Raw genomic sequence first — 23,634 nt, 5'->3', positions numbered from 1 at the left:
ACCAGCCATAGTAGCTTAAATCAAGCTACAGTCAGTTGATTCATTGGCCATCTTCCCTTTAGGTCTTCTAGGAGATTGCAACTGGCCAAAACTTGCAGAGAACTTCATAACTGAATGGATTTTTAACCCCCCTTTATGGAAAAGAGGTAAGGGTGCTTGATTCTTTTTTTAAAAAAAGCAAAAGAATGGCAGCTCCATATACTAATACAGGACACATATATAATGGGAGGGGCAGTGATCTGTCTTTACCATATATGGGTTTGCTTTAATCGTCCACTGGGCTTCAACTAGCACCACCATCTCAGGGTTTACAGAATGTCTCATCCATTGACTTGTAACATCATACAGGTTTTCTGATTGGTAAAAAGATAGATTGTATTGGGCATATTCTTATGCCTTTTCAGATTTCCTTGGCCTTGACTGCTCCACACAGTTCTACTTCCTAGGCCTTTCTCTTTGGTTGCTGTTGTATAGCCAGGCTAGCCAGTGGGTAAATATATTCTCTGGCTCCTCCTATTACTTCCAGACGTGGGTGAAATACCATACCATAGGATGTGAAACCTGGCTTCTGAATGGCCACCAAAGAGTCCCAGAAGCATCATGATTAACTCCCTGTGGGGGAACCAACGAAAAGTATGAAATGGAAGGCTTATGAGGATAAATTCCCTCATCTGCCCCATTGTATTTCTCTGAGGCACAGTTTTTTCCATATAACCTGTCAGTGGTCAAGTACCAAAATCTTCCAAGCAAACTACTTTGTCCCTTTGATACCCAGTTAAAGCCGAGGCAAGAGTAGAAACCCATCACCTTACATTGCTTCCCAGCTTTCCTGGCCTCACTTCTCTTTTTTCTCATCCTGTTGTGAGTTAACACTCCTCAGATGAACCATCAGCAGGGAATCCTTGCTTCAGGTTCTGCTTTTAGGGCAGAAGTTCTCAAATTGCATATCACTTAGCTGATTCAGTAGCTCTGGAGCAAAGCCTAAGAGTCCACATTTCTAACAAGCTCCCAATGATGCTGCTAGTTTAGAGAAGCAAGTTCTATGGGTTAAGACACAGCCTTAGAAAAAATGTTGAAAAATATTCTAGGTCAGTGGTCGGCAAACTGCGGCTCTGTTGACTGAGTTTGCCGACCACTGTTCTAGGTGAGTTAATTATCTAACTGTGAAAAACAAACTGGAAAAATTTAGCGGAAAATATGGGCAAATTGCCCAGGATAGGGAAAGTTTATCAGGCCAGAATTCTTTATAATAAAACACCAAAGCTGACTCTTGTTACCAACAGAAAAAAAAACATTTATTAAAGGGATGCTGAGTAGCTTGCAGAATTGTTGGAAGGACTAGAAAACCAGACTTGAGGCTAAGCTTCCAAGGTCAACATGTAAAATCATGTTGCAGAACTGGATTTGATGGGGAGTTGCTGCCACCACTTTCAATATTAGATCATACAATTTGCTTTGCCAACTTAACTTTACTGGAGTGGATCTTGCTGGCCCCTTCAATGCCATTTCTGTGTAAGGCTCAACCTAATACCCGCAGTGAATCTTCAAATCCAGACTGTTTAGCCATCACCCACCCTCCCCAGCAAAATGAATGTTTAGTGCTGGGCGGATTTCCTCCCCCTGTTTTGTTGTGAATCAACAGATCACATTGATTGAATATGATGAATATACTGGCGAAGCCCAGGTCACTTGTTTGTGCCCTACTTGTAAAGGAAGTTGAAGAGGGAATTTTCTAGATTTATCTTAGATTTATCTTAGAAAAAAATACTCACATGGTGGAAAATTCCACAGACATAACAAGAGTATTCAAAAGATGCTACACAATTCCTAAACTGTTTTAGATATCTGATAGGATTAAGCAAATGAGTAAATATATCACTATTGTTGGGAGACAGTGTTCTCACTATAGAAGCAGGAACATAGAATATGGAATCTGGGAAGCAAAAAAGAACCGTGTAGGATGAATTGGAATTATAGGTATTGATGTGAACTGTTATTTCTAAAATATGTGTATATGTATGTAAAAATGTACATACATATGCATGTGTGTATGTATTATATATTTACATTTACTAGCACCATCTGCTGAAAGGGTCAAGGAGCAAAGATGCCCCTGTAGCAATGAGCACACCGAGAGCTCATACCTTGCTATCTAAATACTGTTCCCCATCAAAAGGAACCAAAGCTCTTTGGTGAAATGGTCAGTTCCATGGCTGGTGCAGGGTAAATACAAGAGGATCTCAGAATATCTTGTTAGGTCAGAAAGTAATTGCTTTAAAAAATGATGAAGGCATTTCACAAGGACAAAGAGTCAATTAGAAGGGGCTCCCATTGGTCAAATCTGGGACAATTTGAGCACAAAATAATTAACTACAGAATGAAGTACAAGCTGTTGGGGGGAAAAATAGGAATCTATGAGTCCATATTGATTATAAATAGACAAATACATAGAGAAGAAGGGGAGACTCTTGCTTACAATAGAATATGAATATAGAAAGAGTGCTAGCATTAGAAAATTACTTTGGCCAAAACCGGTTTGGCTCAGTGGATAGAGCGTCAGCCTGCGGACTGAAAGGTCCCAGGTTCGATTCCGGTCAAGGGCATGTAACTTGGTTGCGGGCACATCCCCAGTAGGAGGTGTGCAAGAGGCAGCTGATCGATGTTTCTCTCTCATCGATGTTTCTGACTATCTATCCCTCTTCCTTCCTCTCTGTAAAAAATCAATAAAATATATTAAAAAAAAAAAAAGAAAATTACTTTGCAGCCATAATAATAAGATTATTTCAGTCAAGAGTCAAAAATGGATACTAAATATCAGGGAACACGATATCTGGATGGTCTTAAAGTGTCATCCTCCAGATTTCTTAATAGTTTCAAGGGAAAAAAATATTAACTATTCAGTGGAGTAATTACACCACACCTTGACCAGGTAATCAAAATTGACATCACCAATGATGGGCAGATAGACACCATTAGTCTTCATATGTGATGTCCTGAGGACACAACATCCCCTCTGCACTACTCTGGCTGAGAATCCATAACACGACTCTACCCATGAAGTAACATCAGGCCAAAATAAGGAAAGTTCTGCTTTAAAAACTATAAAGACTGTCAATGTAATCAATGACAAAGAAAATCTGTGGAAATGTTCCAGAGTAAAGACTAAAGAGACATGACAAGTAAATATGATGCCTGATCATAAATTAGATCTTGACCTGCAGGATAAAGAGTGGTAGCAAGTTTACAGTACAGTAGATGAATGCGGGGAGAGGGTATATGGCATTCTTTTCACTACTCTTATTCTTGCCACTTTTCTATGAGTTTAAAATTATTTCCAAGTAAAAAGTTATAGAAAAAGGTGGGGGACTAAATAACCCCTGAAACCATCATAAATGTCTACTCTAATAACCTTGTGAGATAGGTATTATTATTTCCATTTTACAAAGGAAGAAACAGATTGGAAAAGGTTAGGTAACTTGCATAAGATGGTACAATTAGTAAGTGTCAGAACTGGGAATTAAGCCTAGAGTCTTGTAATGTAGCTCTTTTCTTTTCCCTTTTTTCTTTCTTTTCTTTTTCTGTAATAGCAGGAAGGACATGAATTTAAATGGTAATCACAGACAATTCCTAGACATCCTTATGATCAAAAAGTTTTACTCTCCTGATGATTCAAACTTCTACCCTCCAGGGAAGTCCCTTGAATTTCAGGCTCATTTGTTTTTCTAACCTATCCCTTGGAGAGGGGATGCCGGGGAAGGGGGAGCATAGAGGAGAATTAGAAACAAAATGGCCAAGACCAGGGGAGCCGCCAGGGAAAGGGCCACAGTAGGGCCTGAATAACCCACTGGCAGCAGCGGGGCCCTGGACGATGTCGTTCCCGCCAGCGTTAGGGTGCTAAGGTACTTTGAGGACATTTGGCGAGAGGGAGCAGAAATTTAAGACTTTCTTGGATTCCAGCTACTTTCTGCCCAGAGAAGAGGATCACCTGCTGTAAAATCACTGTCAGCCTTACAATGGCAGCCTTCAGGGAGAAACCTCAGATCTCTCTACTTGACAGTGCAGTTGGAGGCTCTGTGCCTGCCCCTTCCTTCCTAGGAAAGTAACTGTCTTAGTCATTCGGGGTTACTGTAACAAAAATACCGTAGACTGCATGGCTTATATACAACAAACATTTATTTCTCACCGTTCGGGAGTCTGGGACACCCACGTTCAAGGCACTGGCAGATTCAGTGTTTAAAGAGGGAGGGCCTTCTAGTTCATAGATGGCTATCGTCTCACTGTGTCTCCCCATAGCGGAAGGGACAAAGGAGCTCTCTCAGGCATTTTATAGAAAGGTACGAATCTTATTCCGGAGGGATCCACTCTCATGACCTAAGCACTCCCCAAGGCCCCCCTCCTAATACCATCACATTAGGGTTTAAGGTTTAACATATGAATTCTGGAGGGACACACACATTCAGCAACCATCATGTGAAGACTTGGATTGGGCCTTTGTGGGCCTTTCCTGAAATTCAGAGAGGGGCAATTGCTCAGATGCCTTGAGACCACTGGGGTTATGTGAAGAAGTTTCCCTTCGGGCTCTCTGGCTCTTTAGGAAGATGAAAAAGAAGCATGTTTAAAAGGATCGCATCTGTGTTCCAAAAGAAAATGGCACACTCTGCCCCAGGCCGGCCCAATCTGATGAGTGAGCCCTACCGCAGGTGCTGTGGAGGCACGTGACTGGGATTGTATGGGAGCTACACTGGGATGTTTCTGAAGGTTCAGAAACCCTTGTGATGTGAGGGGACCTCCACCTGCTGATCTTCACTCTGTGTCACATCCTGGGTGAGGCAGGTAGCCACTTCTGGGTGTGCGATGAAAGCCACAGGACCTGTGTGATGAATATTCACAGAAGCAATGTTCCCTGAGCATGCCAGGGTGCTGAGCATATTTGGGGGGGGGGGGGGCGGGGGCGGGGAGAGTGTTCAGATCTCTCTACTGTCCCTTGAAAACTATGGACAGATTGGTTCCTCTTACATCAGTCAGGGGTCAACCAGGTAACAGGTGGAACTCTCAGAAATTTTTAAGTGATATATGTGTTTGACAGAGGCATAGTTAGGATGAAGGGAACCATCAAGGATGGCAAGGAACTCTTAGGGTTAGGGTTAGGGCTAGGATTAGGGCACAAGGTTAGGGTTAGAGTCAGGGCTAGGGCTAGCGTTAGGGCACAAGGTTAGGGTTAGGGCTAGCGTTAGGGTTAGGGCTAGGGCTAGCGTTAGGGTTAGGACTAGGGCTAGGGTTAGGGTTAGAGTCAGGGCTAGGGGTAGGGTAGGGTAGGGTTAGGTTTAGGGCTGGGTTAGGATTAGGGGTATGGTTAGGTTTAGTGTTAGCGTTAAGGCACAAGGAGGATAGCCTCTCCGAGGAGCTCAGCGATGGTCCGGCATGGGAGGTGCTGGTGAAGAGGGTGAAGGCTGCAGTTGTTTTGAGGGAGCACAGGACTGGGGTCAGCTGAGCCTGGCCTGGGGGATCTGGTCCCCACCTGGTGCATGGGCTCCATGCTGACCTCCAGAGATCGGGTGTGGTGTCCTAGAAAGTGCGTTTTAAACACCTACCCAGGTGGTTTTGAGGTAGGTGAGGAGCAGGTCACAGGGAATCTCTGGGCAGAGAGCAGAGCAACAAGTGGATTGGGGGCAAACAGATGATGATGTACCTCAATTTTCAGGGTGGGGCCCAGGCCCCATGTCCTCTGGAGGAATTTCACACACGTGGGGATGAAAGGGATAGACAGATAAGGTGTAACAAGGACTTAACACAAGACGGAGAACAAGGCATCGGTGTATCCAGACCATGAGCGGCAAATGTGAGGCCAGGGTTGTGTGGGGAGGCTGCACCAGGTGTTGGACCAGTGGGGTCAGACCCGACCTGGGTTCAGTAACCTCGTTTTGAGTTCTGGCTATGAAAGAATTCAGAGCCAAGACTCAAATTATAGAGAACGTTTATTTGGAAAATCATAGAGGTGGAAGAAATGGGCTTAGGAAACAAATTATAGAGGCCTAGGAAGCGCCCTTGTAGTTTAGAAGTGAAGGAGGTAAAGGTCATGTGCTTGGGGGCGGGGGGTGGGGGGAAGCTCCCCGTGTGGGGAGAGACAGCATGCTGGGTCTTCAGTCTTAAGGGTTTTAAGGGTGGCGATTGTAGGGGAGGTCCCAGGGGAAGATCTTAATAGAATACTCATCAGTTTTCCTTTCAGGGTCTAGGTCTCTACTGATCGGTGGGCACCAGTGCAGTGGGTCATTATTCAATGTAGCTGGTCCTGTGTTAAGTTATGGTGTTGCTAGTCTGGTTTTGCTGCTTTTCTGGGCTGGAGCTGAAATACAGCTGAGGCCTAGATGTTAACTCTAGGGAGGAAAGGTCAGGGGGCCAAACTGATTATCAGTACGCTAGGGGAGGAAAGGTCGCCCTGGGGACCAGGTCCCACCCTACACTTGCCCTTTGCTACCCTGGGGCTTTCTACCCTGGTGACCTTCTGGATCTGGCCCATCATCCTTGCTCTGCTCATGTCTGTCTAACTGCCTACCACATTGTCAGATCTACCGTTTTTTCAAGGAAAACTTGGAAGTCTAGATCTTTTGGGGGAAATGTTGTGTTTTTTCCAATATTGGCAACAAATTCCATCATGAAACAGGCCAGTTAAGACATATCCATGGCCCATGTTGACATGTTGTGTCTGGTTTGCCCCAGCTGGATTAGATGGTTCTCACTCCTTTCTCCTCCTGCCTCTCTTCTTGGAGCCGATTCTCTGCTTTGGCAATATTCCCGTGTGTAGACTCTCTCTAAGCCCCCTGCCTTCAGGAAAATGAGTACCATCATGACCCAGATTGTCTAAGGTATAGTCAGTGCAAAGAGCCAGGTAGACGTGGATGAACCAAGTAACTGAGTCCATTTCCTCTTCTGCAAATTGATCCAGTAATACCACCTCACCGGAGATCTGGAAGGATTAAACAAGGCTATTCATGAGGAAGCAAATAATGAATTAGCTGTGTGTAGCGCCCCCTAGGGATCACAGCCATTGTGCTGCGTGCTCTCCATCCATTAAGCAGGGGTCCCCATATTCGGCGTTTCAGTTCCTTCCACCGAGGAGGCTGGTGGCTTCCGTGGCTGTAACATGCTTGAAATAGAAAGGATTAGCAACGTTCTACAAGGCGGCAGAGGGTGTTCCGGAGAGTCCAGGGCCACGGCGGGCAGGTGGAGAAATTGTCAGGGATAAGAGCAACCGTGCTTTTGCCCCTGGAAGGCAGGACAAAACAGCCTCCTTTGCTCATCAGGGGTTGGGAGATATAATTAGTAAGAGGGTTTGTAACAATGCACTGAAAGTTCTACTTGATGCTTAATAGCTGCGCATAAAAATTCCAGTGGGTCCATTTTTAGTTGGGGCTAATGAGGGTTAAACGCTCAGGCTGCCCAAAATACTCTCAGTGAGGCTCCCAGGGAGGGGTTCCTGTACTGTGCTGCTGATGAAGGAACAGTTTATCTGCTCGGGATCATCTTTCACCAAAGCCTTTATCAGTGTGGTGGTGGTGGTGGTGGTGAGTGTGTGTGTGTGTGTGTGTGTGTGTGTGTGTGTGTGTGTGTGTTGATTTTTTTTTTTTTTTTTGGCTGCGAGTGTTTTGTTTTTTAAATACATGAGAGCCGTTTATGTGTGTTCCAAGGCCATGACTCAAGTTAGCTGTTTGCCAGCTGTGAGGGAGACAGTGCTGGGTCCTCTGGGGCCTGCCCTCCCATTGCAGAGCTGGGAGGGTCATCAAAAAGGAGAAATGGAAAAGGAGGCAGAACTCACTTTCTTCCAGGTCTTGCCAGGACAGCGCAGTGGGGACGGGGGCGGTGGGGGGGGGGGGGTTGGTGGGGAGGACCATGATCCGGGAAGGAGTCTGGCCAGAAGAGTGAGTGGTTTAAAGGCAGCTGAGGTGGAGGAAGGAAGGCCAGAAATTAATGGGGCAGGAGAAAAGAGCGGGGAGAGAGGCTGGAGGGGATGCTGGAGACTTCCCCAGAAGGCTGAGAAAACGGATGCACACGGCCCGCCCAGAGCAGGAAAGAACCTGAGTGAAGCTGCGTCCGGAGCTGGATGCAGACTAAACCCACTGTGGGCAGATCAAAGAAGGGCTGAAAAGGGGTGGCCTTGGGAAGGACCGCCTGCCACAAAAGCCAGGACATCCTAACTTGCATTTTCAGAGGAGATGAGGTGATGCCTTTGGAGGAGGGAGGAGCACTTACTGGATCAGGGACTCTGCCCCCTGGGACTGCCCCCTAGTTCTGAATGTTGGCTACCTATTAGCAGTTCCCTGGGGAGCTGCTAAACATTCTGACACCCAAGTGGCAGCCCAGACCAATTAACTCTGCATCTTTCGGAGTCAGTATCCTACAAACCAGAATACTGTTCACAGCCAAGTTTGAGGCCCTCAGGGATAGATGGCTCTAAAGGCCTCAGTGAGCCCTGCTGTTGAGTAAGCCTCTAAGGAATGGGGCAGGGAGTCGGGGATGATGGGCAGGCAGTCCTCAGCTGAAGCCAGGCATGGACCAGAGGCCACTTGGGAGTTGCACTGCCCTAAGGTTCAGTGATTTGAGACTCCAAGTGGACAGACCCTTGCTGCCAAGTTTCAGCCAGCTGTGTTTCTCCCCCATTAATTCATTCCACAAATATTTATTGAGCACCTACTATGTGCCTGGCACTGTTCTAGGTGCTGGGGATACAACAGTGAACGAGACAGACCCTCTCTTGTGTTCAACTCCTGTGACCCACCGAAAACCATGAGGCTAAAGAGAAGGATGCAGGAGGGTGCAGAGATGGGGAGGGAAGGGAAGTTTGTTCCTGAACTTACACATTACATCATCAAACTCCTGATGTCCCTGGGGATCTGCCCTCGTTACGTTAATCACGTCTTCCTTTCCTCTGTCCTTCTTCAGTTGAGAGTGGGCTCATCATATCTGCATTTAGCCAGCAACCCTACCATCAGAAAAACTCTGCTTCCCAATCCCAAATCCACACTCTGAAGTTTACTCAATGTCTTCCCAACTCAGCTTAACGTCCTCACAGCCGAGGGGTTGGCTGGGCCTTGAGTCTTTGGGGAGCATGTGGTGTAGTTAAGCGTGTGCAGGCTACAGACAGACATCCTGGATGCAAACCTTGTCTCTGCTTCTTACGGGAGCCTGTTAGTAGGTGGCCTTAGGCATGATACAGTACCCCACCCGCCCACCTCGGATCTGCGTCTCAGCTGGGGAATGTAACAGTGCTACCTTTCTGACTGCTGGGAAGAGGAAATGAATGAATGCAGGCTGAGCACTGCACATGATGACCCTCAGCAGGTGGTGACTGTTATTGTCCTGGAGCAGGAGATGTTAACTGCGCTTTTCTGATTGAACTCAGGGAGAGATTAGCAAGGCTGTAGGTTGTGATGGCATCTGCTGTCTTTCTCCTTTCCATTGGGGCAGGTATCTGATAACGCTGGTGAAGGGAATGGGCAGGTGTCTGATACAATGGTGCAGGGAATGGGCAGGTGTCTGATACGCTGGTGAAGGGAATGGGCAGGTGTCTGATACAATGGTGCAGGGAATGGGCAGGTGTCTGATACAATGGTGCAGGGAATGGGCAGGTGTCTGATACGCTGGTGCAGGGAATGGGCAGGTGTCTGATACAATGGTGCAGGGAATGGGCAGGTGTCTGATACGCTGGTGCAGGGAATGGGCAGGTGTCTGATACAATGGTGAAGGGAATGGGCAGGTGTCTGATACGCTGGTGCAGGGAATGGGCAGGTGTCTGATACGCTGGTGCAGGGAATGGGCAGGTGTCTGATACGCTGGTGCAGGGAATGGGCAGGTGTCTGATACGCTGGTGAAGGGAATGGGCAGGTGTCTGATACAATGGTGCAGGGAATGGGCAGGTGTCTGATACACTGGTGCAGGGAATGGGCAGGTGTCTGATACGCTGGTGCAGGGAATGGGCAGGTGTCTGATACGCTGGTGCAGGGAATGGGCAGGTGTCTGATACGCTGGTGCAGGGAATGGGCAGGTGTCTGATACGCTGGTGCAGGGAATGGGCAGGTGTCTGATACGCTGGTGCAGGGAATGGGCAGGTGTCTGATACGCTGGTGCAGGGAATGGGCAGGTGTCTGATACGCTGGTGCAGGGAATGGGCAGGTGTCTGATACAATGGTGCAGGGAATGGGCAGGTGTCTGATACGCTGGTGCAGGGAATGGGCAGGTGTCTGATACGCTGGTGAAGGGAATGGGCAGGTGTCTGATACAGTGGTGAAGTGAATGGGCAGGTGTCTGATATGCTGGTGCAGGGAATGGGCAGGTGTCTGATACAATGGTGCAGGGAATGGGCAGGTGTCTGATACGCTGGTGCAGGGAATGGGCAGGTGTCTGATATGCTGGTGAAGGGAATGGGCAGGTGTCTGATACGCTGGTGCAGGGAATGGGCAGGTGTCTGATACAATGGTGAAGGGAATGGGCAGGTGTCTGATACGCTGGTGCAGGGAATGGGCAGGTGTCTGATACAATGGTGCAGGGAATGGGCAGGTGTCTGATACAATGGTGAAGGGAATGGGCAGGTGTCTGATACAATGGTGAAGGGAATGGGCAGGTGTCTGATACAATGGTGAAGGGAATGGGCAGGTGTCTGATATGCTGGTGAAGGGAATGCTTGATGCCAGAACAGGCAGATCCTGAAGTCTCAGAGCCTTAATTCGCAGCCATTTATTCTTCTCTCAGTGTTAGAAATAAGGCAATCCCCCAAATTCAGGGCTCCTGGTAGAACACAAAACATCCTCAGGAGCCAGGCAGCAAGGCAAATATCTTTACTTCTACATAGAAGGGTGCACACACATGGTCTGGAAGCACGCACACACGGAGGAGGTGGTCTCTTCGGCTTTATAATCTCTGGTGCACGTGACCTGTCCCTCACTCTTGATTGGAGCTCAGGTGCAGTCTTTTGTGATTGGCTAATTCAGAGAGAGGGGTTAGCCCAGGGGTGGGCAAACTTTTTGACTCGAGGGCCACAATGGGTTCTTAAACTGGACCGGAGGGCCGGAATAAAAGCATGGATGGAGTGTTTGTGTGAACTAATATAAATTCTAAGTAAACATCATTACATAAAAGGGTACGGTCTTTTTTTTTTATTTCAATAGTTTTATTCATTTCAAACATTTTAACAAGAAGAATGTAAACACTAATTATTATAATTTGAAACTTCAAAAAATGGAGGAATCATAGCACAATAACATACCTTATATTGAAGATGGCAAAGGCAAAATAAAATTGCCTAACAAAGGAAAGGTACAAAAGCCTTTCAAATTAAACTTAAATATAATAAAATAATTTAAAACTAAAACAAATAGAAAAGAACAAAATGTGTAAGCAGTAAATTAAACATTTTCTTTAGTGCAACTTACAAATTATGCCCGGGACATAGATGTAGATGGCAATGTAGACTGGGTTGAAAGGTTTTTGGTCTTTAAAACATCAACTTCAGTGGTAACAGTGTTGTTGGTCTCCTTTTTAGCTAATGCTCTGATACTGTGCTCTCCAGGGGCGTGTCTCCCTACATCACCACGATAACGTGTCTACGCATTCCCAGGGTGATGTCGGGGGACGCGTCCGCGGGCATTACAAGGAGCCTCTGGAAGATTGAGAGGTTGTTCCTTCTACTGAATGGGCGGATATAAATCCGCCCACTCAGAAGAAGGAGCTGCGGCCGTGTTTCCCGATGTTGCCATGTTAACACTGCTGCTGGTGAAGGAGCGGAGGGGAGAGCAAGAGAACCCTCCGCTCTTTCGGCTCCGCGGGCCGGATAGAACAGCCGAACGGGCCGGATCCGGCCTGCGGGCCGTAGTTTGCCCACGGCTGGGTTAGCCTTTGCCATTTCAAGACGGGCAGCCCCCAGGACTAATATGAAGATTATTAGGCAGTGAGTTCTGGAAATTGCTGAGGACTCCACAGGCCCAGCAAGGGCTCATCCAAATCTGCCTTGTGGACTGTTCTTGGCCAACATAGCGGCTGCCAAGTCACATAGTCCAAAATGGCGGCTGTCTAAACTGCTTTTTGACAGAAAAGATGACTTGTTTCTTCTCACATCACGTACAGTCTAATGGGCCTGGGAGGGGTGCTCACCTCCATCCAGTCATTCCGCCTCCCAGAGGCTCCATCATCCTCAAGGCAGCCCAAGGCTGTGACATCCAGGTGGCCCACAGCTGAGAGAGTGCAGGATCACAGGGGAGCCTTTTGTGGGCCACGTAGGATGGCATCACTTTCACCCACATTCCACCGGCCGGAACACAGTCACATGCCCCAAAGAGCCTGGGAAAGGTGCCAGGACGAAGTGCAGGAGGGGCCCCAAGGGCATGGCCTCCCGGGGTCTTCCTCACTGTCTCCCCATCCCGGGCCCAGGAGTACCACGGGTGGTGGTGGCGGTGAGGAGGGGGGTGATCCTGGGGTGAGCTCTGGGCCACTGCGCATGCATGGGGCTCACTCCTTGCATCTCCTTCCTCTCTGACCTTCTCCAGTTACTTCCCTCCAATTCCAGTTCTCTCTCCAGTGATGCCTCCCCTCTATGGAGTCCTTGTGGTTGGAGAAAGGTTAATTGTTTGGCCATTGAGGGCTTTGGTGGAGAGTTGCCCTCGGGATTCAGTGACAAAGGATGTTGGGGGAGAGGGATGGGAAGAGAGGAGCCTTCCCAAAGGGGAGGGCAGGGCGCCCATTTCCTGGGAGATGGGAGAGTTGGATCGCAGGCACTGGGCTCCCAGCAGGGCTCTTAGCCCTGACACTGTTCCCTGACCAGCAGCAGCAGCAGCCATAACACCCAGGGACTTGTTAGAAATGCCGATTCCCAGCCCCACCGCAGTCCAGCTGAGTCAGAGAGGCAGTTCAGAAAGATTGGTTAACTGCTCAGAGATTGGTGACCGGCTGAGGGTCCCTCCGGGCTGCGGGAATGCAGCTCCCGCAGGAGGGTGCAGATAGGAACGTGCTCCCCACTGCCACCAAGTGGCCATCGAGGAGGCTGTGCCGCTGCTAATACGAAGATGATTAGGCAGCGAGTTCTGGAAAGTGCTGAGGACTCCACAGGCCCAGCAAGGGCTCATCCAAGTCTGCCTTGTGGACTGCTCTTAAGACTTGGGCGAGAGTCCAGCCCAGGGCCAAACTCTAAGTCTGTTTCCAGGCGGGAAAACCCACCTGTGTGTACATCTCATGGGGATCAGGCACAGGAGGCTGGAAGAAGCCTCTAGGATCAGGAGGGGTCAGGCCCCCAAATGCTGCGGTCATCCTCAGGGGGTACCCGGAAGACCAGAGCTGCCGCCTCCCTGGGAGGACACAGAACTCCAGCCGCCGTCCTGCCAACCAGGCCCCAAGGCCCAGGGCTCAGCTGGTTGGGCCCTGCCTGGGCCTCTGTCGAGAGCTTGGGGACCCTGGGACAAGGGAGCGGAGGGAGAAGAGAAGGTGAGATGAGCCTTCAGGGCTCCACCCTTTCAGCCTGTGTGACCTGGAACTTCAGGGATGGGGCTGACACCTGAGCTAGAGGAGGAAACAAAGCCACTTGCTTTCTCCCTTGTCCCCTGACCTCAGACACAGCAGGTCAGGAGGCCCCACACCCAGGGCACTGTCTCTGATTTGCACTTTTATGGAAGTTGCTGACAGCTGTGGGCCTCCCAGGGTGTGCACTCAGCTGGCGGGGCAGGCTGTGGGACATCTGGCTTGTCCTGGCTCTGCACTGGAGAAGCAGATGCTGGGGGAGGGCTGGGGGAGGAAGGGCACCGGACCAGTGTCTAGAGGACATCCTGTGCTGTGTGAGGACTCACAATTTCTGTCTCATTTAACCCACTCCCACCTAGTTCCCAACATGCAGGTGCTAAGACTCAGCTCAGAGAGGTTACTGACCTGCTCAAAGTTACATAGGTCGTAAGAAGCAGGGCAAATATCCACTCTAACATCTAACACCAAAGCCACCTCTCTGTACTGCCCACTTCCCCTCTGGGCTGGTCTCACGCCAGGCAGTTCTCATCCCCAGAAACCCATGGGATCCCAATAGCAAGAGAGAAACCCTTTGCTTGGCTGCTCTGCCCTCTGCTCCCAGGCCCCTCGCTGGTGGCTCGGCTCAACGGCAGCTCTGACCAGGGAGGAAGCTCCAGTGGACTTTGGAATGCGGGACACTGGCCCGTGTCCCCAGGTCAGGGGGAGAGCCTCCCCATTCTGGAGCAAGGCTGATGTCCACATAGTGGTCCCCAGATGCCCCACTGTTCTCCTGGGTCCACCAGATGGGCCTCAGCCACCTCACCATACATGTCACCCAAAACCAAGGTAGCTTTTTCATGTAAATTCTCTGCTGCAGACTTGAAACTACTTAACCATCACTAAAATAAACATGAGAAAGGCACGATTTGATTGATGCCTTGAACTTCGTTCAATATGCAATTGCCATCAAAGAACCTAACATATATGAACTTCAAGTTCTCTCTGGGTGTCTGACTTGGCAGTATGTGGGTGTGGTTCACTGGACTTTTGCCCTACATCTTGCTAAAAAAGAAGAAAGAAGTCCTTATCATACAATTCATTATCCTTATAAATAACTAGAAGCCCGATGCACGAAGATTCATGCAAGAACGGGCCTTCCTTTCCCTGGCTGCCGGCACCCCCTTTCCGCTCCAGCTCTGCCTTCCCATGCTGCCCAGAGGCCCTGAGCAGCTGGGGCGGTGCAGAATGCCTGCATCCTGCCCTGCCCCCAGCCGCTCAGCGCCTGTGTGTGCAAATTAACCCGCCATCTTTGTTGGGTTAATTTGCATACTCACTCCTGATTGACTGGTGGGTGTCACAAAGGTACGGTCCATTTGCATCTTTCTCTTTTATTAGTGTAGATGGGGGGAGGGCGATAAACAGGCAGAGGAAGGGTTAGGCAAACCCATATGGATAGTTCTAGAAGTGAATAATTCAGGGAAGTGGTGTCCTGTGTGGGTCTGACCCAGTGTGGCCGTCCTGGGTGATTCCTAGAGCATAAAAATCAAGACCGCAGAGCTTTTCTCCCTCCCTCCTCTGCTCTTTCAGAAGAAAGAAGCCCTAGCTTCAAGCCTATGGATTTACCTGGGTAAAGTGGTGGATCTCCTGCCCACTTGCTGGGGCAGAGTCTCTTCTCTTTCTTGCTACCTTTCCTCCAAACCAGGTAAAGGTGTTGATTGCTTTCCTGGCTGAGTGACAGTGAAAGGGCTGTGGGCACAGGGTGTTGGTGCTGTCTTCATCAGGGAGGAAACTGCTTTCCTAGAGGCGGGTTTTCCAAACTTCCCTTCCTCTCAGCAGTCCTTGGCTCCCTTCTCAAATCCACCCTGTTTTCTGAATCTGTCCAGAGGAAAGGCACGGGGAGGAAGACAGTGAAGAGTGACAGCCGACACTCTCTAGGAATCAGCCTGCCCTCCCCCCCGTGGGTGGCTGAAGTTTGCTTCTGCACAGAAACAGGTGTCTGATGGCGTGTGGTCCCACATGGGCTGGAGATGGGCCCCCTGTGCCATCTGCATTCCTCCTCCACCAGAGTCACAGGTGCCCCCGCCCGGCTCAGAACTGTGGGTGTCTAGAAACCAAATCTCTACCTCGTTCCTCACCACAGGGGAAATACAAAAGCCTCCCTTCTGGACAGTGAGAAAAATTGCCAGGTTGTATCTTGTATGAGGCCAGAGGAAGTGTTTCAGGGGCAGGGATGGTGGCAGCATCCTTGGGGAGAGGTGCTAAGCCCAGGTGGACTCACTTGAGAGGCAGTCAGTGGGTGCGCTTGGCCTGCCAGGGGAAGCAAGGCCAGTGGGCAGCTACTGAAGGGTGGCAGTTCTCAAACTGTGGGCCCTGGAGCAGCATCACCATTACCTGGGAACTGGTGAGGAATATAAATTCTCAGGCCCCGCCTCAGATCTGCAGAATCAGAGCCTCTGGGGGTGGGCGGGGTACCTTGTGTTTTAACTAAACTGCCAGGTGACTGAGGCACACTCGAGGTGGAGAACCTCTGGGTTATGGTGTGCCATGAGAGTGCACCCTGAGCCCAGTGTGGGAGGCAGGACCCGGGGTACTAGGGGCCATGCCAGGGGCCCTCCTGTCGGTCCAGTCTAAATGGGTAAGGCTCAGGTAGTCTCAATCATCCAGTAAGACAGACTAAATAGGCTTTGCACCTCCTTGTGTTCTAATAACATCCTTTTCTAGGTGTGCCAGCAGGAGAAAAAGATTGGGGAGCCGGCCTGAGAAGCAAAAGACGGGGCAGTGCTGGTGTTACCCCTTGCAGGATGCTTTCGCTCTTCCAGGCACAGGTTACTCGCAGAACGTGCTTTCACAAATTCCCAAGTAACCTGGCTCAGACTAACATTGTGTCCACATCCTTTGAGCCTGCTGCATTTCAGCACAGGCCCACTGCTTTTTGATCTTTGGCCTGCAGAGATGGGAATGAGCTTTGGTCTGGAGCCGCATAGGCAGAGGGCACCCCGAGAGCCACAGGAACGGCTTGTGGATTCCACATTCTTTCTCATTTTACAGAAGTTGTGCAGAACCGCTAAGCTGAGTCAGCACATTCACCGACCATTCCATTACTTGTCTTGGAAATGTCACTAAAAATGTGAAAGGTTATTGATGAATAGTGTTTCACCACACACACACACACACACACACACACACACACACACACACACACACACACACGGGTGGGCCAATAGTAATCCTAGAAAAATTCAGTAAGGAGTATGAAACAGTTCCTAGACCCACCAGTAGAGGGCGAGCTCTCCCCATTTTTGGAGTAGAAATGGCTCTTGCACCTCTGTGCCAGGCATGGGTCATCAGCTTTTCAATGATTTTTTTTTTTTAAAGTCAGATTTACTGAAGGCCTAAGAGGCAGCAGTCTAAAGCAGAGTGATTTCTGGAACACAAGGAGGTGCAAAGCCTATTTAGTCTGTTTTACTGGATGATTGAGACTATCTGAGCCTTACCCATTTAGACTGGACCAATTTAAAATGCAAACACAGCCCTGCTGGTGTGGCTCAGTGGTTGAGCATTGACCTATGAACCAGGAGGTTGCAGTTTGATTCCAAATCAGGGCACATGCCTAGGTTGCAGGCTCCGTCCTCAGTGGGGGGCGTGCAGGAGGCTGCCAATCAATGATTCTCTCTCATCGTTGATGGTTCTGTCCATCTCTCACTCTCCCGTTCTCTCTCTGAAATAACTTTAAAAAACAACAAAACAGGGGAGGATCCAAGATGGCGGCGTAGGTAAACACCTAAACTGCTGCCTCGCACAACAATTTCAAAACTACAACTAAAAGACAAAACGTCTATCACCCAGAACCACGGGAAAGCTGGCTGAGTGGAAGTTCTACAACTAGAAGGAAAGAGCAAACAGCATTGAGGGGTGCACAAGCGCTGAAAAGCTGAGGTACGGAGACATGAGGTACGGAGACACGAGAATCAGGCTGGCGACGGGTGACTGGGAGCGCTGCTGTTTTCAACCCGAAGGGAGACAAGCTCCCGATTACTCCGAACTCCAGTTTCTGGGGAGACGGGGACCCAAACTCCTACGGGGAGAAGCTGGACTGTCTGCCGTGGGGTCGGAAAGTGAGGGAGGCTTGCTTGCAGGGCTGCACGCAGGAATAATTGTTTACTGTGCTGGGTCACGGGATGCGGGGACAAGGTCGGAGACGCAGAGCCGGCTTACTGGCAGCCATCGCTGTTTGCCACGCCCTAGCCTAGTCACACCCTGAGACCCCACCCTGCACAATCTACCAACCCACCCAAGCTCCAAGCAGCGGCTTTAGCATATGAATGGCCTGCGCTATCGCAGCTTAACTTAGCAAATTTGCAGCCCGGGTCAGACAGCTCCAAAACCTCCAAACCCCAAGCAAAGAGGAGAAAACTGTAGTTCTCGCTGTAGTGCCTGCTGGGTAGCCTCAGACAGTAGCTGACCTGCACCCCATTGGAGATCCAGAAGCTGGTGTACCTAGTGGTCAGTGTGAGACACCAGATTTCAACTCCTCACATCCATAAGTGACACATTCAAGAGGCAGACTCAGTGAGCACCAAAGCCCCACTGAAACAAGTCCTGCACCATAAGCGTGTCTCCAGCGCAGCAGTTCTTACATTATAGACACAGCAGGTCCTCATAGCCAATTGGCCTGGAGGTCAATTCCTCCCAGTGTACCAACAGCAATCAAAGCTCAACTACAAGACTTTGCACTCAGCCCACAAAGGGGTGTACCAAAGGCGTCCACCTCAGGTGATTGGGAAGGCTGAGCTACTGGCCCCTATAGGTCACCTACCACACAAAGCCACTCCATCAACACAAGGAAGCAGCAAAATGCGGAGACAAAGAAACATGTCACAAATGAGAGAAATGGAGGAAAGCAAACTACTGGACGACATAGAGTTCAGAACCACATTTATAAGGTTACTCAAGAATCTTCTAAAAACCGCTGAGGAACTTAGTGAGACCTTTAAGGATCTTAATGAGAATGCCAAAAAAATGGAAAAGGATCAGTCAGAAATTAAGCACACACTGTCTGAAATAAAGAATATACAGAAACTCAACTGTAGATCAACGTACCCCAAGAATCAAACCAAAGATCTGAAATATGAGGAAACAAAAAACACCCAACAAGAAAAACAAAAAGAAAAAAGAATCCAAAAATATGAAGATAGTGTAAGGAGCCTCTGGGACAACTTTTAGCGTACCAACATCCGAATTTTTGGGGTGCCAGAAGAAGAGAGAGAGCAAAATATTGAAAACCTATTAGAAGAAATAATGACAGAAAACTTTCCCTACCTGGTGAAAGAAATAGACTTACAAGTTCAGGAAGCACACAAAACCCCATACAAGAGGAATCCAAAGAGGACCACACCAAGACACATCATAATTAAAATGCCAAGGGTAAAAGACAAAGAGAGAATCTTGAAAGCAGCAAGAGAAAAACGGTTAGTTACCTACAAGGGAGTACCCATACGACTGTCAGCTGATTTCTCAACAGAAACTATGCAGGCCAGAAGGGAGTGGCAAGAAATATTCAAAGTGATGAACAGCAAGAACCTACAACCAAGATTACTCTACCCAGCAAAGCTATCACTCAGAGTTGAAGGTCAGATAAAGAGCTTCACAGACAAGAAAAAGCTAAAGGAGTTCATCACCACCAAACCAGGATTACATGAAATGCTGAAGGGTGTTCTTTAAGAGGAAGAAGAAGAAAAAGGTAAAGATAAACATTATGAACAACAAAATGACATCAAATACATACCTACCAACAAGTGAATCTAAAAATCAAGTGAATAAAAAATCTGAAGAACAGAAATATAATAGAATCAGGGACATAGAAAGGGAGTGGACTGACAATTCTCAGGGGGGAGGGGGTGTGAGGGGTGCGGGAAGAGATTGGACAAAAAGCTTACACCTATGGATGAAGACAGTGGCAGGGGGTAAGGACATGGGGTGGGGTGGGGAATCAGGTGGAGGGGAGCTATGGGGGAAAAAAAGAGGAACACCTGTAATAATCTGAACAATAAAGATTTATTAAAAATAAATAAATAAATAAATAAACAAACAAACAAACAAACAAACAAATACAATAAAATGCAAACACAATCTGCGATTGTACTTCAGGCCATTACTTCCCTTGAAATAATGGGAGCTGAGAGAAAGTTTTGATAAATCAGCAGGTGAGGGTGAGTGGTGGAGTAGGCAGAGAGAAGAGAGACATAAGGGGTGTAAAACGATGACACTAGGGCTTCCTAAGTGGTACAGTCTCCTCTGTTCAAAAGAAGAGGAAAGCCTGATTCCAACCTTGAGAACGGAGTGTGCCCCTGCGGATCCCTGCCCTGCAGGAGGAGACTCCTGGTCAGGGCTCCAGGTTCATTGCAGGCATACCTTCTCTGACCAAGTGCTGTGCACTCTGACTATTTATTTCGTTGTCTTTGAGCATTTTGAGAGTGGGAAAGTGTTTATATTTCCAGCTGCTAACATAAGCCCTGACAAAAGTGCAAATGCTCAATAAAGGTCAAGTAAGTGGATGACATGCATGTCCATGAATAGGGAACCATTAAATAAATCTATCTATATAAAACCCTAATATGCAAATAAACCGAACAGTGGAACAACCAGCAGAACAACTGGTTGCTATGATGCGCACTGACCACCAGGGGGCAGATGCTCAATGCAGGAGCTGCCCTCAGCCCACAGGCCCCGGCCAGCGGTGGTGGTGGTGGCGGCGGGCGGGGCCAGCAAGCAGGCGGTGCCAGGCCAGCCAAGGCAGGTTCGAGCTGGGGCCCCGATCACCACACTGGTCGCACCACAGATCGGCCCCGATCACCAGCCAGACCTAGGGACCCTACCCGTGCACAAATTTTGTGCACCGGGCCTCTAGTTATGGTATATTAGCCTTATTGGACTATTATGCAGTTATTTATAATAATGGTTATTTGACAGTTGTTAAGAGAGTATATCTTAAAAGTTCTCATCACAAGGAAAAAAACTTGTTACTACCTGAAGTGATGGATGTTAACTTATGGTGGCAATCATTTCACAACATATACATACATGAAATCATTATGTTGAACACCTTAAACAAATACCATGTTATATTTCAATTAAACTGGGGAAACTAAAAGCAAAATAAAAATAAGAGCTATGTAGGCCATGTCATAACATGGGGAAAGTTTATGGTGTTGTGTTAAATATACACATTGCTTTATACCTAGTAAGATGACGCATGCATGGCATGGACTTGTGGGTAGCTTCCTTCCCAGCTTGTTTTTTAAAGTCCTTTGTTGTGGGTTGTGCAATAAGCACAGCAACCAATTTTTCCTGCCCACCAGGGTGACTTCAGTTTTGTTCTCTGGTGCCCAAGTACTTGGACTCCCATCCTGTTTACCCAGATTTCACCATCTCGTTAGAAGTCCATTTTTGGTTCATTTCCTTTACACAGTGCTCAGCACTGCACCCACATGCACACAGAAGTGGCTAAACACTTTGTACATAAATGATTTCAGGGGTGGCAGCTGCTATAAATAGCTTCAAGTTCAAAGACTTGAACACCGTGTTCTCCCAAGTCAGTCAAGTGCCTCTCAAGTCTTATCAGCAGCAAGTCCCTATTATACTGTTTCTCACAATGAGAATAATATTGGGCCTGATTTATTAAGGATCAACGGTGTGCCTTCCACTTAAATTTAATCATCTCCACAAATCTGCAAGGTGGGAAATAGCATCCTATTTAGTAGAGGATGAAACAGAAGTTCAGAGGGCTTACGTGAGCTTCGAAGATCCGACAGCCAGGTTTCACACCTAGGACTCTAGGCTCTCAAAAGGCCGTGCCTTGCCCTGCATGCCAGGATGGATGCCTCCAAAGGGCTCCCGATGCAGTTAAGGCAATAAAATATGCACGTGAATAACATAATCTAGCTGGACAAGGAAGCCGTCTTGTAAATAACAGTGCCAAGTATGGCATAGGTTTGCAGGTAATGAGTCTGTGCCCATGTGCGACCTCTCCAGGAACGTCTTTTCAAATATTAACCTCCTGATTGTGCAATTGGAAGCTCTGTCCACGCATCAACCCTGCCTTAGCCAGCATGAGCTAGAGCTTACTTGTTTTGGTTTTGGGTCAAAATATGTTTTGAAGGTTTAGGGTTTTCACGGAAAAGAAAATCACTGTTACTTTTGTTTTTAACCCTTACCTGAGAACATGTTTAGAGAAAGGAAGGGAGAGAAACATCGATGTGAGAAACATCAATCTGTTGCCTTCTGTTTGTGCCCCAACTAGGGATCAAACCCAAAACCCAGGTATGTGCCCTGACTGGGAATCAAAACAGCAACCTCTCGGTGCACAGGACGACGACATTCAACCAGTTGAGCTACTCTGGCTGGGCTACTGTTGCTTTTATTTCAGCCTCACTTTTCTGCTTTATGAAACTTTATGACATTTAATCTATCCATTTCAGGGGGCTTGGGGCCATTTCAGTGCCTGGAGGAATCTGGTGTTTCCCTGAGAAAGAGAGGCGTGCTCAAGCAGCATTTATCGGCCAAAACCTAGGGGCTCCAACCAGAAATCGAGCTTCTACTCGTTCCTGATGGTTTGTGCTCTTTATAATCATCATTTCATCGTGGGCTTAAAATAATGGGAATAAGGGGAAGTGCAACCTTTGTCTACATGGAAAATGAAGCTCCGTGTCCTTCCTGTCTGAGGCTTTTTCTCCCCTCTCTTCCTGAACCCCATTCTCCTTTCTCGAGGCTTTAGGGCCTCCAGACCCCGTCTCCTCCTCCGTCCTATTCATCCCTGCTCACAGGACATGTCTAGATCTGAGTACAGACTTAAGAGATGGCATCTCCTCTTGGCGGTCAGTATGCTTTGAAACTGATCTATCACAGGAGCCCAAAGGCATTTTATCTGCTGGGGAATGTCATAAAGGCATTTTCCAGGCAAGGGATCCTGTTCAGGCCTCGGAAGTCACCTCGGGGCAGCTTGTCCACAGGAATGACTAATTTGATTTGCAGCGAGGGAGGGGCAGTATGTGGCAGCCGATGGCTTGGTCTGGGAAGCTGAGACTGGGCAGGTGGGTTACAGGAGCATGAATTGGCTTCAGAAATATGTTACTTACCTTACATATTTGCCTGCTGTGAAAAGTGAGAATTGTATTTATTGTTTTCCTCGATGGAAGTAGTTTTTCCCCCTGAAAATGTAAATGTCGTCGTGATTCTCTAAGAGATCAGAGAAAGATCTTTCAGACGTCCTCAAACTACGGCCCGCGGGCCACATGCGGCCCACCGAGGACATTTATCCAGCCCGCCGGGTGCCGCTGCCTGTCCTGCTTAGCAGCCGACTCGTCCCGGGCCCGCAGTGCGCATAGGAATTTGTTCATAGTTTTTTTTTTTAAGCTATAGTCCTGCCCTCCAACGGTCTGAGGGACAGTGAACTGGCCCCCTATTTAAAAAGTTTGAGGACCCCTGTTTAGATTGTGAGGTCCCTATTGATTACAGGGTAACTGGTAACAGATGGATGTTATGCATTCTCTTTCACATTTCACTTTGATGACTTGGCCTCAACATTTCGCTGTTTGTAAAAGGACCCAAAGCTGGAAACCTCGCCTTAAAACATCACACTAATTATAAGGAAAATAGGACGAGAAGGGGGTAGCACTTTTTTAGGGCTTCCAGGTTACATAGGAGGCAGCATCCTCCTTTGGGCTACCAATTCCCTTCTTTGTGACCTCTTTAAAAAAACTACCCAGCCCTGACCGGTTTGGCTCAGTGGATAGAGCGTCGGCCTGCAGACTGAAAGGTCCCGGGTTCAATTCCGGTCAAGGGCATGTACCTTCGTTGCAGGCACATCCCCAGTAGGGGGTGTGCAGGAGGCAGCTGATGGATGTTTCTCTCTCATCGATGTTTCTAACTATCCCTCTCCCTTCCTCTCTGTAAAAAATCAATAAAATATATATATTTTTAAAAACACCTACCCAGTTCTGCCTTTAGAAATAAGAACATTTATTATACCCTGTTTTTCAGTGAAAACTTACCCCACTTTTCACTTTTATGATGCTAAACAGCAAGGCCTTGAGGAAAAAGGACACGTCTATAGGACATGAGGTACTATATAGGCACATGCTACCAGCCAATCTGCCCAGG

General features: G+C 48.2%; 1 protein-coding gene across 1 annotated transcript in view; it reads left to right on the top strand.

Annotated features, from left to right (window-relative positions):
• Positions 1 to 23,634, top strand: part of SPATA45 (spermatogenesis associated 45) — a 70,993-nt gene that overhangs the window by 6,579 nt on the left and 40,780 nt on the right. The gene's annotated exons all lie outside the window — the stretch shown is intronic.

The sequence above is a fragment of the Plecotus auritus genome (assembly GCF_963455305.1).
Source record: "Plecotus auritus genome assembly, chromosome: 12".
Lineage (NCBI taxonomy): Eukaryota > Metazoa > Chordata > Mammalia > Chiroptera > Vespertilionidae > Plecotus > Plecotus auritus.
Note: the sequence above shows the minus strand (reverse complement) of the source record. Positions and strands in the feature narration are given on the sequence as shown.